Below are 12,617 nucleotides of genomic sequence, written 5' to 3' on the forward strand. Positions count from 1 at the left end.
TTTTCGGTCAAATAAATCAGGTTTTGAATATTCTCATGGGTCTGTCTGCTGTCCTGCACCATGTTCGACAATCAAATCTCTGTGGCAACACTTCATGTGTGTCATGTAAAGAAGAAATCCTGGGCAGAGACAAACCTGAGTTCCCTGTTTGAGCTCAGGGAGTCGACTCACCTCCCAGAAAACACGCAGCAGATGGATGCACGCGGTTGCAGCACGTATATATCAGCACAGATGGAATGACGCCAGTGGCAGGGTTAGGCAGAATGTTTTGTGCGCTCCTGCTTTGTACGATCTTTTGAATTCTGCAGCTTTTAATTATAGATGGGTTAAGAATTGACTCCAGTGCTTCAAAGATGTGAAAGCAAGACACGCATCAATGGATCGATCCGGTGTTTTAGATACAGTGGATGTGGTGGCATGCTGCAAGCTGTTTGTGTGTGTCTCTGTGTGTGTGTGTGTGTGTGTGTGTGTGTGTATGTGAATCCCTTCACACTTTTTAAATACATATGTGCCTGAAAGCGGTTCGAGTTAGCATTTCTGTTTCATCTTTGAAATTGAAACATATTTATCCTGCTAAGAACCAGTGAGGCCTTCTTGGATTAAAGATTTTTCTTCAAAATGAAGAAAATCTGGAGAAAAGAGTGAAAATATTGAGGGGGAAGTGAGTTTCATAAGCCAAGCAATGTCAGAATAGACTCTAAAACAAAATTTTTTGGAACATTTGTCTGAAACATGAGCGTGTTTAAACTTTGTTTGCATGCAGCCATGTTTGAGGTTGATGGTGCGTGTGTTAGTATTTGTGCACGTGTTACCCTGTTTGTCAACGATGCATACGTGTTTGCATGCGAGGCTGCAGATTCTTCTGACCTTGGTCGTCTGTTAAGCTGCTGGAAACACACAGCAGCTCATCAAATATTTACAGCTCCATCTAATTCCAGACTTCATGTGGGCTCCCTTCGTCTGGCCTGGGGGCTGTTGGCCGCAGACTGTCAGAGAAGAGAGGAAAACATATCGGCACCGAAGTCCAAGAAGCGTTTCAAACACCCGAGAAAGTCAAGCGCATCATGGCGGAAGCTTTGAACCAAACTGTTTTGATAAAATATGGCCTTATTAGTAAAATGGACATGAGATTTATTGTTAAAATGGAAACTGATGGTTTTTGTCCAGAAAACACATCCCAAAACAAAATGTGCTCATTAATATATTATTATGAATTATTATTAATATTATTTTAACAGAGACATTTTTATTGATTAAAGAATTCAGACACATTTTCTTTTTCATATAATTCTGTTTTATGTTTCCACTCATCACCACACATTGGTCAGATGTAATAAAACTATCCCTGATTATTTTAGTCTGGGGTTAAATATCATAATTGACAGCACTTCTCTGCTTCCATTCATCGCCTGCTGGCTTATTTTTGCACATTGTGAGGAAGTGGTGGTATGTCACTCTAATCTTTGCCTTTAGCCTCAAATGTTATCGACTTTAGCTCTCTTATTAGAAAGATTACAGCCCCTCTGTTATCATGGTGTGTGTGTGTGTGTGTGTGTGTGTGTGTATTTTGCTGAAATTAAAACATAAAAGATTCACGTCCAGGCAAAGTTAGTTGAAACATCTGCCTGATGTTTATATCTTTCCTTCGCCAACATGTCCCAAGGGCTCCAGTTGTGGCCTATAACAGTTCGCTACAGCATGTTGCTATAGAATGAACAGCCCCTTCACTGAAACATTCCAGTGTGAAAATATCCTGTTCATCCACAAAGTTTTTGCCTGAATTGTCACTCCCACACATCCAATCTGCTTCGAGTCAGTGAATAGATTTGCAAGAGTATGACTGTGTGAGGTTCCTGTTGGAAGAGACAGGAATACTGTAGGGAAAACTCTTTAAGTAAAACCTAAAATAACTGAGGGGATAAAGGAGGATTTAGCTCCGATGAGTTCAGATTTCACTGCACCGGGGGGGCTGCAGACGGAAAAACAGAATATAAATGTGGTCCCGCAGATGGATGCAGACACTTTATCATCCTTTAGGGAAAATAAACATGGTAAATCTACAGAGAAATAAAACTAGAGTGCCCTGATTCTGATCAGCTTCTTTCAGCTCAATACTTTCTCATCTCATATTTAAACAATCTTGTGCTTTCGCACAAGGGAGTTTTAAGTCTATTCTGACCAATTACAATCATTTCCAGGATGTATGTTCTGTTCTTATAGGCTTCAGCCAGTCTCATTCCACTACTTTGATGGAAAAGAAAACTGGATTGTCAGTCAGACATGTTTGGAGAGGTCAGTCTCCTCACTTGTGATTGTCACTGACACCATGTTGCCCTGCTTCCACTCCTAACTGGTATTCACACATGCACACAGGAAAATTTGTCGTCTTGACAATGTGGCTGCTGAGTGTGGAATCTGCTGCATCAATGGAGGTTTTGCGGAGGAAAAGGGCATAAGAGAGGATGAGCAAACAAAAAAGTGATTATTTACAGGTTTTTTACCTCATCCTGTCAGTTTTTCCTGGCCGTAAAAGTTTCTATGGAAATGTTATCCTCCCAGGAAGAATGAATCCTGCCAGCTCTGGAGTGACTCTGTCCTGGTTATTTCCGCCATCATACAGCAGGTGATGTACCTGTCCTCTACGCTGACAGCCGATGTTGGCGTTGCTCACTGTCACTGTCATAAATATTTAGCAGCACTGTGAGACACCTGAAAACCAGCACACGTCCTTCGACTCTGCAGCAGCAAATCCATTAAGGGTCTCAGAGACGCACGCACACTCGCACACACGCCGGCTTGTTGATTAATTTCATCGCTGTTCTCAGCTGGATATTTTTTTCCCTTTTCTTTTTTTATATTGTCCTGATCCCTTGATTCTTATTCAGCAGTGGAGGTGAAGGACAAATGAAGGCAACGAGTGGCTCTGCAGCGAGCAAGAGTCACAGGAGTTCCCCTCAGGTAAAAGGAGTGATTAACGGCGAGGCTGAAGGTGACCCCAGAGTGCAGCCAAAGCACCTGGGACCAACAAAGCCGGATGTTGGCAACATCATTATTTTTATGTTGACAAGGCAGCGGAGTTCTCAGATCCTGAGCTTTAATTTCCTCGTGTCTGTCTTGCACACTGCATGATGACAGTATGGACTGGGATGCTCACTGGTGGGAGAGTGTGTTGTTGACAAACCCTCCATGAGAAGCATCATGCAGTTTCCATGGGAACATTCCATGGCAATTCATTATGCAAGTCTGAAATTGTCGAAGTCACACTTTATTGTCAGGGCTTAAAAATGAGAGCATTTAAGAGCCACGTCAGTAATTTCTCAGTTAAAGATTCTGAAAAACACAAAACAAAAGAAAAACTACCCAAATCTAAATTGTCCAAACTACAAATCACATCAAATTAATGACCCACTTTAACAAAATGGTGCTGCTGCACGGGGATGGCGTGCTTCTGTCTTTATTAGCGTCCCTGGTGTGATTCAGATAAATCTGGTGACATTTATTCGCGAGCTATTTCTCTTGTTAGCATCACCCGAATGCTTTATAAATCATCTCTACATTAAGGCCGATCAGCTTGGCGGATTGGAATGAGCTTTGGTGAAATGATCCATGACTGCATCCAAGAAAATGAAGGAGTTTAATTTGTCAGTTCTTTTATTTGTCCATTCTTAGTTTATTCTTGATCAGGGTCTCAATGGTGCCCATTTACACACACCAGGGGGGATTTTAGAGCCTGTAATGAACCAGATTAGGAATAGTGACAGCAGAGTTTGGATGTTAGCAGAATGATTTTTCTGTACTTCCTGGCTGTTATTGATGGGCTCCAGCCCCAGAAGAGCCTGGACATTCAGTGAGAGAGGGTGAGTTTGATGGAGGGTCACCGTGAACGAAGAAGAGTCCTGGGGGGTGTAGATGCAGCGAGGCCTTTTTTCTGCAGCTCATGTGACTCATAATAAATGTCAGCGTCAACTGAGAATTATTACCCCCTTATTACACATCTGCATTAATCTTTCACAGGAAATCTTTCATAACAGCACGAATCAGTAAACAAGAGATTTTTCATGGACAATAGCAACTAATTCTCTTCTCTGGCGGGATTCATGAGATTAGTGGCAGCAAAGTGGCAGTAAAGAAATAATATTTTGCTCCATGTAAATAGAGCGTGTTTGTGCTCACGGCAACAAAGACAAAAGGTCACCTGCTGATTTGCATTTGAATTACTTGGTTTAGATACTATAGTTTGGTCTTTTGTTTTTTTTGTTCCTTTATCAATGTGGGTTCCATTTTACAAAAGCAGGAGTTTGTGATAACGTCTCAGACGTGTCTTGAAACAAGACAACGACATTTCAAGCTCTGCAGTAACCTGTCGATGATGCTTTCATCACCCGATCGGCACAAATTGCTCGCACACGTTGCACAGAAACATTGATCGATGCTGTCATTGTGGTGAGAAAAGCAGAAACATCAGGAAAAATAGAGAATTGTCAACACAACACAGCTGAAAGGACTGACTGTTTTGTCTTAAATCAATGCAGGGATATTAAGGATTCTGACAGATCAGAGTAACAGAGGCAAAATTATTCAGGCTACACTAAGAGAGGGACCCAACATTTATTTCATTTTTCACAATCAAAGTACTTCAAGAGGGTAAATGTGAACCCTGACCTGCAGCAAAACCAACAAATTTATTGAGCCGCTGTGCTGACCGCCGACATCAGCCCAGTCTGGACCCCAGTCCTGAATTGATGGGAGAATATTTGTTCATCTGTTTCATCCAGATCTCTTACATTTGGCCCCATTATCCTCTAGAGATGGCCTGCCTAATTGGTTGTGTAATATAAATATATAAAAAACCCAACATGGATTATTTTGATGATGTGTGTCGTGTCTTCAGGCAGAGTTTCATTATACGCTTATCTGCATAATCTATTTCATTGTTTTGCATCAATCACATAATCTGATAATCTGGTAATTACCGTACACTCTCAGATCCTTTATCCATCATGAAAAGTGGTTTAGAATATGAAACACCAGGGGTGTGGTAGGATTGGGTTCCTCTGCAAACTGATTGTTGATTGTTTTGTACATTATGAAGAATTGCTAATAAAAGTTGTCTGTCTCTGGCTATGTACTAGCATACCACCTACCATGTGAGGATAATTCAAAAATATAACACCAAAAACTGTTTTACACTATATAAATAAACAGGATTCAAATGTGGAAACAGTCAAAAACTGATTCTATGGAAACATGCCAAAGTATTTCTGTGTATAGAGGAGTGAGACTCCCTCCCTCTCCAGTCCACCTGCCGCTCAGTGACGTATGCAAAGCTCTCTCTCTCTCTCTCTCTCTCTCTCTCTCTCTCTCTCTCTCTCTCTCACACACACACACACACACACACACACACACACACACACACATGCACACACTCACCCCCTGTAACCCAGCACTTTGCTTATGCAGCAGAACAACAGCCAGTGTGCCTCTCCATCCAAACAAGGTTACTTCAGCAGAGCTGCAGAGTGCTGCAACGTGATAGATAAGCATCCCCACGCTCGCTGCTGTAGGTCTGAGACATTGCTTGGTGTTATAGATAGATATGGGGGCCTAACGTCTGTGGGTCTATGCACTTAACAGATGGGGTGTGCACCACTGTGTGTGTTAACATAGGAGGGAAATTATGAAATGTGAGAAAGCCTGCATTAAATGTGAGGGGTATTAACAACTGTACAGGACAGTACAAAGGTGCCCTGATGGATGCCAGCTTTACATTAAAACATGACCCCATGGATGACTGTTCAGGTGCGGTTCTGAACAGGGCTGTATTTTCCAGTTTGCATCTGTCAGTAAACAAAAGGATAAAGAAAATCAAAACATCGCTCAGCTGTCCTAGGGGTCATCTACATTAAACAATCTCAGTTCAAGAGGCGTTTAATTACCAAGAAAGGGCAATTATACGTGCACGTTGCTGCTATTAATGGAATATTTGGTCACACCACACTGAAGAAAAGAAATGTCTTCTGATTTGACTCAGTGCACTTGTGGTTTCCCGGGTCTCTACCGAGGTGTTCGTCACTAACAGGCTGGTTGCATCAATCACCTTTCTGTTTGTTGGGGGACGATTTTCACACTTGAGAGGACAACGACAACTAAGAGGTGTCACTCTGATGCTTTTTCCCACAACAGGAAACAGTTTTCTTTATTTCTGACATCACATATTTTCATTTGTCATATTCCAAGGAACAAATGCCTATACAAGTCCATTACACTAAAACAATCTTCTCACATCTATGCTGTGAAATTTCACACAAATCCTGCTGGTCTTATGGGAGTGAATCCAACGTGTTTCTCGTCAAAGTGTTGTACAAGTGCAGTTAAATGCACAGATTTTCGGTGATTGTTTTCATATATTGTTCACAAAATACTCAACCTATATTTCAATCATAAATGCCAACAGAATTCTTAGTAGCATCTTTAAATGGCGAGTGATATTGAAATGTAAAGCTATAAAATTAATGTGTAATTTTGAATATCCAGTTGCAAATTTAGACCGAGTAGGGTTAAGTTAGTATAAATACATTTTTCATGCATACAGACTTTGAGTAAAATTAGTGGTTAAAGATTACCTCACACACAGCTGGGTTTAATCTGTACAATATTCAGTGACTATAAGAGTAATACAGCACATTATCAGTAGGGAGATTAAAAATGTGATATTTTGGAACATCTGGTTTGGTATGCAACACAACATTCATATTTGTACAGGTGCCTAGAAATCTGACAATGTCAACATGTAACAGCAAGCATGAAGGAACGCACATTTTATTGTATAGTCAATTGATCTTGAACTCTCCATTTAAAAATCAGTGTTTATAATTTTGGAGAACCCTCTCTTTAAGAGCCCTGCAAATAGGTGCCCGGTGACAGAATAAATTAACGACATATTCCGCCCTTCCTGTCTTTGTTCTGTGTAGATTAGCGCGCTATTAGACGATCTTTGTTTCGCAGCGGCAGCCGTAGTGCGCATGCGCGGCCGCAGCGCTGACAGCAGGCTGGCTGCGCCGCTTCTTCACCCGCCGCTCTTGTTATTGTCACTTCCGCCGCCGGTCGACGTGCGTCGAGCTGTTGTCCGGATACAAACTGTCAAGAACTGGACTTAAGAGCCCATAAGCGGAAACAAGGACACCACACCGGCAAAGGGTCTTTGCTGGTTTGGAGGCGCGGACCCCCCTTTCCTCAAAGCTACCGTCCCTCCCGCGGTAAACGGACTGTCGCTGGAGGTAAGAGTCCGCTTTTTTGGTGACACTTTCCGCGGCGGTGATGAGCGGGCTCCCGCTGCCGTGTTGTGCCCCCCCCCGCACCGCTGGGTCAACTTCAGCCGTCGTCCAGCTCAGCCGTGACACCTTGGTGGTACATTTGTGGTTCGGTGAAGTTTTATTGACCAAATGACAAATATGACAGCAAGTTTTACCCCGGGCGGTCTTTTCACTTTCCCGGACTCTGACTGCCCGAAACGTGGCGATTAGACGCTAAAAAGAGCAGCAAACCAAATATTTGTACAGTATAAAGTGTGTTGACTTTTTGCTCAAGTCCCCGTTAATTTGAAGTTTTCAACAATTACCTGAGCAAGTGCTTGTGGCGTTATCGGCAAATCAAAATGGAGGCAGCGCCGCACGGATACACCTGTACATATATTATAACATCCCGTGTTTCTATAAAAATCACTTTTTTAAACCTTTCAAAACTTGTGGGGGTTGACTTGGATTATCAAATTTGTGTTATCAAATTTGTGTTGTTGGCAACAGTTATCTTCCAATGTGGTTAAACGTAGATTGTAACAGACGCTGTTTAGATCAAGTTGAAGTGAATTAATGTTCATATATGAAGGATACCATTGATTAATCGTGAAGATAAGAAAAGACAAGGCCTCAGCAGTCAAACCTGCCCGAAATAAACGGGGAATAATCTACTTTGGAGACATTTTCTTGTGTGTTTTTGTTGGTGCGGCAGAATTTGTCTTCCTGCAAGAAGGTTCTGGTTCCATTCCAGCTATGTGGAGTTTGCATTGTCTTCCAGGGCCTGCACGGGCTGGCTCAGGGTGCTAAATTGTACTTTGGTGTGTGATAAACTATCCATGCTGCCTTCCTTCCTATATTCCTTCCTATGACCAATGTGACAGATCTCAGGGGTAGATGGAATTTAGCATCACTGGTGGCGCTTTTTGTTCATCACGCTGGAAAAGACCCAAGATATGAGGTAGGGGATGCAGCTGTCAATTAAAATATCTCTACTAATTCCCCCCTTTTCTTTTAGTGGAGTTCGGATGCTCATATCTCAATATTTTTAGTACAAAATGTAATTGAAATACCAGTCATGTTACTCAAAATAAGTCAACGCTGGTTCCTTATGACACTTTTGTGGTTACTTATTCCACGTTAGCCTCCCACGGTGGGAACTTTGCCTTGTTTTGGCTTCAGTATTTAATTACTGTCCTGAGATTGTTTTCTTTGACAGGATCTGAGTGTACCTCCTAAACGCGTCAAATGCTAAAAATCACCTGTTTAATCGTGTGCCTGCTTTTACCCACGCTAAAGCGACGAGCCATCGTGCTTTTGTCTCATTGTTTTAACTCTGTCTGGATGCTTCCGGTGGCCTGGTTAACGCAGAACAAACCTTGTGGTGGAGCAAGAGTTTTAAAATTATTTTTAGCTATTTTACACATTCCAGGTTAATACTTGGTATGCTTAGTTTGTGTAAGCAGTACTGACCAGAGCAGGTGGCTCCTCTGAGCCGAAGAATGTAAATAGAAATGGTAACACGACCCTAATATTTATCTGAGGCTGCTGCTCCCAGATGGCGCACTGTTCTGAAGAAAGCTGAAAAGTTAGCATGACAGTCTGGGTCGTGTTCTGTGTAAGAAGTACATAATGGAATAAAAATAAACTTGTTCCAAAGGTCTGAAAAGTCGATGGGCTCTGCACAGAAGCCTTGCCTCGTCTGGAAAGTGGGCAAGTCTTTCAGTTTTCTCAGCCTTCCGTCAACTGGATGTCAGAAGCTAATCCATAATATTGCTATGCAACTGCTAGAAAAAGGTGGCAGTTTTGCCACTTTCCCCACTCCAAAAAGAGCTCTGAAGTGGGTTTTATTGAATGAAAGCTATGGAGAGAGGAGTGCTTGCAACATGCAGCTAATTAGCATGAACGCGGGATGGCGGATTAGCTCAGCGCTGCTCCGTGTTGTGGGTTGGTGTGAACTGCAGTTCAGGGTTATGCAAAGATGCTTCGCTCTGACACCCACGAGTGAGAACTGTCTTCAGTGGCAAGTTGCTTAAAGTTATCGTGGTCGTCGGACCTCTTGTGACATCTCCTCGCACGTTAGTGCAAGATGGCATTTAGTTTTATGATAAAACACGCCTGACCACAAACACCGGGCATGTGTTAACACGAAGGTGAGTGTTGTCTTCATCAGGCGTGTGCCACCTGAAAAGTCGTTTGGCTGAATCACGAGCGCCAGCCAGGAAGCAACCTTGGGCCTTTGTGTGGAAGCACTTTTTCTGTCTCCTTTGATAGAAGATCAGCTCTATTTCTAAAAGAAAACTAGTGTGGACATCAGGCGGTTAAAACATCTCAGAAGCTTTTGCCCTGATGTTATTTCTATTAAAATGGTAAAACCGAGACTGGTCATGTTGCGTTAAAAATGTTGAAGGGGATTCTTTCAGAGGCAGCTTCCTGTCAATCAGCAGCCCCCACATCCATTGACATTAATATTTAGCAGTACCTGGATCAGCATATTGTTTACTCGCCCTGCTGCCAGGACTGAGCATCAAACTAGGCTTGTGTTTCTCCTGCTGCCGGCCCTGCTGCTGTAGCTGCCCCTCCGCGGTGCCACTGAAAGGGTTTGTTGAGCTAAAACGGTGAAACCCGAGCAGCGACTCTCCTGCTGCCGTCACTGCCATCTTCTCTGATTTCAGCTCATCCCTCGCCCTCTCTTTCGCCTTTCAGAGCGCTTGTAGAATCAAGGTGCTCGGGGTGGGAAACTCACATTTCCCCCGTTTTGGCGCCCGATGATGGCAGAATAGAAGACATCCAACACGATCCATCCGTGCCTCCACCTCATCAACCAGAAGGCATTTTCCCCGCAAGCGTCCCAGAGGATGTTGCTTCTCCTGAGCTGTTTGATGTGAAAAACAAACCCTGTAGCACTCTTGGATGTTTGATTTGCTGGTTGTTGCTAGTTGCTTGCGTTTGCCAAATCTGGAGCTCACTTACCAAACCCCACATGGACTTACATCACAGGGTCATCAACATATACAATACCTACAAAATCTTGTTGACAGATCATCTGAGTGGTTATCAAGTCTAGAACGTACAATTAATTCTTGGTTGGTTGCCTTCATGTCAAATACTGTTTTTATTGTAGTGAAAGGAGAAAAATAATCAGATTAAAGGGTATATGCTAATTAATTACCCTGTACTTTTGCATGGCTTCTCAGTCATTACGGTAGAGAATGACATGGTGCTGGTAGCAGTCGTAGCTAATGTGAGCTGTGGTCACAGTCCTGATGACCAGGCTCAGTTGGGCTCTAACAGAGACATACATCTGTCCATAGGGGCCTGGTGCCTTGTGGATTTAGCACCAGAAGTAGGTAGGGGTCCCTGGAGGACCAAGCTTTGGCTGCTCAACTGTGACCCCTGGAAAGACCTCGGATTCGCTGGAGGAATTAAGTTTCCCATCTAGTTCTGCTTTGGTGTTTTCCCAGAGGAGCTGCAGCAGCTGGGATAAGGACGTTCGGTCTGGGCTTCTCGGTGAAGCTGCACTTGTGCCTCGGACCCAGAAACGCTGGGGAAAACATCAACGGCGCCGTGCTGCTTGGAACTTCAGTGTTCCGGCTCAGGAATGAATCCCGTCACTCCCCCGATGAGCTCCCTCACATTTCATGAAGTATCTGTGCAGCTCGCAGAGGATGAGTGCTGTTTGTTTGAGCCTTTAAAAAAAAAGAAGAGCCACAGAGAGGCAGAAGTCTTTGCCAGTGATTTCACAGGTGGTGAAATATTCACGCAGACATTTCTGCTACGACAGCATTAAAGGACTTCCTCCCTATCCTCCTCTGTGCTTGCACAGTCTGCCGGCACCCTCAGGTGAAGGATGGCACTTAAACGCGACCCTCACAAGTCGGACCAAAGCAGAAAAATTAATTCCACGACTTAGATTATATTCAAATTTGGCTTTTTAATCAGGCTCGTCCTGCTGCAAACATTCCTGATTCGGTGCTACTGCCTCTACAAGGAGGTAAAATTAACGATCTGGTATCGGTAGTGTTGGGTCGGTTTAAAACATGGCGACCTTCCGTAGTACCAGATGACCGTATTGATTTGGCTCCGTTGCTGCCTTCGAGAGGTGGGACAACCTTGACCTCCCATTACACCACCGCCGCGTCTACACAGAAGAGGAAGGTGTAACAGGGTTAACGTCTCCTCTTCCACTGCCTGTGGAGACTCATGTATTTTTAGCTCTCTGTCAGCAACCCTAAATGCCTCAGACTCAATATTCTTCCACCAAACATCACAGTCTCATGGTGGCGTCTCTGTAGTCCACCCATCAGCGAACGTATAAGGGTAGGAGTGGTTGTTTAATCTCTGTTTTACACTTGGAGGAAGCAGTGCTGTGGAGTGAGATGTGATCTGTAAATGGGATAAAGTGAAGTGGAATAATACTGTGCATGTCGAGCTGCTCTAATGAAAAGCTACCGTATTTTCACGACCATAAGGCGCACTGTATCAAAAGGCGCACTCTCAGTTATGGGTGCTATTTCTGTATTTAAAACATACACAAGGTGCACCGTATTATTAGGCGCATGCTGAAACATACAGTAAAAAATGACAACGGAAGTTAAACAGTGAGTTTCGACACATTTATTGAACAAAATATTCATTCTTCTGCCACAAAACCATCAAAGTTTTCATCTTCTGTATCTGAATTAAACAGCTGCGCTATTTCAATGTCCAACATCCCGAATTCCTCTTCTTAATCATCTGAATCGGACTCACCGACCGGTTCCGGTTCAGCGTTGATTTTGTGAAAGCTCTTATAATACATGAAGACGGTGTCATAGCCCATGCGTCTACAATCCACCCGCATTGGTGGCATAACTTGCCTGCCGCTGCCTCATAGTCTTTGTGAAGGAGTGTTCGCCTTCCGTCATCCAGCGCTCTGTCCGTTTCCGTGGCAGCCGAGAACCACGGTGAACGACGACTTCTCGTGCCCCGTTGTGCGTTTCGCCACCGTGCCGTTCCCTTTTTCTCCACTTTGTGGGTCAAAGGGATGTTAAAAGTCAGAGGGATCTCATCCATGTTGGTGATGTGGCTGGCCGCGGTTATCTTCCGCGGCAGTAGGTGCGGAAGATGGCCGCCCTCTCCTGGTTAGGGTTAGGGTTAGGGAAGATGGCCGCCCTCTCCTGGTTAGGGTTAGGGTTAGGGAAGATGGCCACCCTCTCCTGGTTAGGGTTAGGGAAGATGGCCGCCCTCTCCTGGTTAGGGTTAGGGAAGATGGCCACCCTCTCCTGGTTAGGGTTAGGGAAGATGGCCACCCTCTCCTGGTTAGGGTTAGGGAAGATGGCCACC

At 43.8% G+C, this 12,617-nt stretch overlaps 1 protein-coding gene across 3 annotated transcripts in view; it reads left to right on the top strand.

Moving 5' to 3' along the window:
- The first annotated feature begins 7,022 nt into the window (after nt 1-7,022).
- LOC101078718 (spermatid perinuclear RNA-binding protein-like) overlaps nt 7,023-12,617 on the top strand; it is a 34,220-nt gene continuing 28,625 nt past the window's right edge. For 2 of the 3 annotated variants that reach the window (XM_029829513.1, XM_011615364.2), the window contains exon 1: nt 7,024-7,277. The gene's annotated coding sequence lies outside the window, so the exon portion shown is untranslated. Of the gene's footprint in view, nt 7,278-12,617 lie in introns of all 3 variants that reach the window. The other variant, XM_029829514.1, reaches the window with a different exon arrangement.

This window comes from Takifugu rubripes, chromosome 21, assembly GCF_901000725.2.
Source record: "Takifugu rubripes chromosome 21, fTakRub1.2, whole genome shotgun sequence".
NCBI lineage: Eukaryota > Metazoa > Chordata > Actinopteri > Tetraodontiformes > Tetraodontidae > Takifugu > Takifugu rubripes.